Source organism: Mustela lutreola, chromosome 18 (assembly GCF_030435805.1).
Source record: "Mustela lutreola isolate mMusLut2 chromosome 18, mMusLut2.pri, whole genome shotgun sequence".
Taxonomy (NCBI): Eukaryota; Metazoa; Chordata; class Mammalia; order Carnivora; family Mustelidae; genus Mustela; species Mustela lutreola.
In genome coordinates, this window is record NC_081307.1 from 16,905,671 (window position 1) to 16,909,775 (window position 4,105).

Consider the following 4,105-nt stretch of genomic DNA (forward strand, 5'->3'; position numbering starts at 1 on the left):
GTTACTTCCATTCCTTTTATATAGAACCAAAAAACCCCACCATATTACCACAATAAAGAGGATACCTTTTTTTCTCTTTCCTCATTTCTAAAGGATTTCAGAAAAGTGATTAGGGGCCAATGCAGGGAAAACAACTTCCTTGCAAGAGAAAAATAGGCCCCTGTTCTCCTCCTTCGTTCCCCCAACCAAGCACAGCATCAACTGCATGGGTGGCAGAACCTTTCTCTGTTGATTTACTTACTACAGTCTAGGATTCAGTATATGTGCTGCCGAAGCGAGCACTACAGTCTAGGATTCAAAACACAGTTTGACAATTTGACTAAGCACTAATAGCTCAAAGAGGTCATTGTAGTTTGCAGAATGAACCCCAGATAGCATCACAGATCATCCCTTATTCCATGAAAAATATTAATATAAAAATAATAACCATAGAAACCTTTTTGCTCAACCTCTACTTGCCTAATTTGGTGGATTCAGCAAAGCTTTCATTTCCTTAAAATATAAAACAGAGTATCTCAATATACTGATCACCTCTTCTGTAAGACTTCTGTTCTAAATGCACCTGCTGACCACTGTGCAGGGGTGCGTAGGTGGCTCAGTTCCTTAAGCAGCTGACTCTTGGTTTTGCCTCAGGTCATGATCTCAGGGTCCTATGATCAAGCTCCACATGGGGCTCCATGCACAATGAGTGTGGAGTCTGTTTCTCTCTCTCCTTTCCACTCTGTCCCATCTCCCCACTCTCTCTCCCAAATAAATAAATAAAAAGTTAAAAAAAATCAGTTTTTCCTGAACTGATTTATTTTGGTTATATTTCAAAATTAAAGTATTTCGTTAAGTGTTATGTAAATAATAAAAGGGTGTGAAAAGGCATTATTTTTACAAAAATCAAGCAAAATTTATGGGAAAGATCTGATAATGCAAATAGTCGAAAAAAATCATTAGGGGTGTATGAGACATATGAAAAGAATAGGAAAGAAATGTTAAATTCCAGATAGATTCTGCACTCAGCTTGCTCCTTAAGTGGCTCCCCATTAAACGAAACCAAATCTAAATTCACAGGTAATCAATTATGGCTTTATTTTATGGTGGAATAGTAACACCAATAAATAATTAGAAATCACACAGGCAAAAAGTCTTGGTCCTAAGTCAAAAGTTTGGCTAATGAAGGTGAATTTATTTAAATTAAGATAATGCATTTAGGAAACATAGGTGTACTTATTTTTTATATTTTTTTGAAGATTTTATTTATTTATTTGAGAGAGAGCATGTGAACATGAGAAGGGAGAAGGGCAAAAGGAAAGGGAGAAGCAGGCTACCTGCTGAGCAGGGAGCCCAACATGGAGCTCAATCCCAGGATCCTGGGATCATGACCTAAGCCAAAGGTAGACATTTAACCAACTGAGCTACCCAGACATCTATAGGTGTAGTTTTTAAATGATCACTGCTTTAACCACAGAGTTTTAAATAAAATTATTTCTAATAAAATTATTTCTATATATATATGTATATATATACATATACATACATATGTATATATATGTACATATATATACAACACACATGTATATATATGGCCATCCATACACACACACACACATATTATCATTGAAACAGTCTGAATTAATTTGAATGGTAAAAGCAGTAAATACTTGGATTAGAAATGTGTGGAAAAGTAAGTGGCTATAGTGAGTAAATACTCTGTTTTGGAATTCAACTTTTATGGCTTTATGGATTATTTGAATCAAAAGGAATTTTTTGTGTCCAAAGAAGAGTCTAAAACAAAACAAAATAAATGAAGGAAGATACCATCAAGAAAATAAATTTTCTACAACACTTTCATCTCAAGAAAGCAAGCCTTAGAAGGTAATTTAAAAAAATCTTCTGGAAAAGGGACAGTATGAAAGAAAGTTTCTTAGTTTGAATTTGGAAAATAGAATCATCAGGGGGAGCAATAGGTTTTGTGGTATCTGCTGATGTATAATAATGGAGAATCTCTTTTAAAAAAAGTAATAAAAATTATAAATTCTAAATTATATATGAAAATGAATATTTATTTTGGATAAGAAAAGAATCAATATATATACATATATGTTTTTAAAGTTGACAAATATTACAAGCATTATGTCATTAGAAAAATAACATTTTGAAACTATCTGACACACCTAACCATTGCCCCTTTTATTTGTCTGCAATGTTACTTTTTTAAATAAAAATTTAAAAATATTTTCTATGGAACAATACAAATGGTGTCTTGCTTCTTGTGTGGTTGATCAAAATTTGATTTTTGGGAAGATTTCTTCCAGTTTCACAATTTGTTCTTGGTAATGCCATGTGAAGTTTTTAGAATTGTCAACATTTGGAAAACTTGTATCAAATTGTTTTCATAGAAGAAGTATGTGATTCAGAACCATTTTGCTGCATCAATAGCAATTTTGCATGTCTCTTAGTATCACAGACTAAGATGGGTCTGAAATCCTGGGACCTGAAAAGCAGGTGACTTTTCACATGGTCACACAGTTGTGCTTCCTATTACAGTATTGTTACCAAATTTTGCTTTACAATTGTAGGAATTCAGATAAATACTGTTTTGCATGATTCCTATCCAACAAAAAAATCACGATACATTTATAATTGTTTATAACACCTCTGGGTGCTTGCTTTGGCAACATTATTAAAATTAGAAAGATAGAGAGAAAATTATCATGGTTTCTGCACTAGGATGACGCACAAATTTGGTGAAGGGTTCCATTATTTTTATCACTGGGTGATGCATGGACTTGTTGCATCAATTTATTTTACACCTGGAATGAATATAATACTGTATGTTAACTATCCTGGCATTAAAATAAAAACTTAAAAAACTTAAAAACTTAAAAAGTCCAAAATAAAAGATAAAATGAAATTGGCTTTTGGAAGTGTGCTATGCAATAGATTGCCTTGATGCTTAAGCTTCATTAAATTCAATTATCGGAACCCAACTCTCAACGTCCATCATTTATATATACGTGAGTGAAGGAAGTCCAGAGGAATAGCATCCAAAGAAACTTCATGTTTTAACAATGAAATGTTCATTCATGCTGTTTGCCCGAGTGTCCATAATTCTCCATTGTGGTTGATGGCAACGACTACCACTCTCTTATACTCTGTCGACTCAAGTGCAATTATTTATGATTGTTTCATTCTATAACAATTCTAAGACTGCTTAAAGCCAAACAAGTGCTTTTTAACTTTTGTATTATGTATTATACTTATGTATAATTTTATCTCATTTGTTTTTTCTTTGTTGCTACATCCTCTTCAGGGATATGGAGTAAGGCGAAGTGACTCACCCAAAGTCATGTGTTTTTTAAAGCAGAGTTTCAAACCCAACCTTTGCAACACAACAAGCCCAATGTTGACTCTAGGCCATAGTGAGTCCTTTTCAGTACAATTTTTATAACATTATGATATTTGAATGCATTCTTGAGCGTCCTGGCATATTAAGCAAGTTAATGTTAGCTGGTTGTCCTAATTACAATAAATGTTTATTTCTCACTCTAGTGTTTTAAAGTACAGTGATTATTTTTATTCTGAGGGGTGGTTCTGTTGCAAACATTTACAGAAGGACTTAAGCTCCTTCAGTTTTGTGGTACTGTCAACTTCGATATACAGTCTTTGATCCTGCTGAGAATGGGAAGACAGCAAGGCGAGGGCACATGGGTGTTAATCTTCATGACATGTGTGGCTGCTGTCACAGGCCACGATATTAATAATGTGGTTGCACCTATACTGACTGAAACAGGGAAATATATTCCCTTGTTTGACAACAATGTCCCATCCAGAGAATCAAGAAAAAATTAGTTTATTTTTTAAAATCAGTTATTGTCAAGTTCTTGAGAAGGTAAATGATAAAAGAAAAAGAAGGGGAAAATTATATTTTCTTCTTGGTCGTCACTCTAAAACCCTACTTTGTAAGGTTAAGCCAAGAAGAAAGAAGGTCACAGCATGAGAATAAAGAGATATTCAAAGGGCAGGTCAAAAATACAGTTTTTATATCTTTTCATATCTATTTAATACATTTTTGGTTCAGTACCTGAAATTTAACTTACTATGGGTCCTGCTATAA

The 4,105-nt window shown here is 33.5% G+C and overlaps 1 pseudogene; it reads left to right on the plus strand.

The window, feature by feature from the left end:
- Positions 1-2,654: 2,654 nt before the first annotated feature.
- On the plus strand, positions 2,655-2,755 carry LOC131820715 (U6 spliceosomal RNA; annotated as a pseudogene).
- Positions 2,756-4,105: the final 1,350 nt, after the last annotated feature.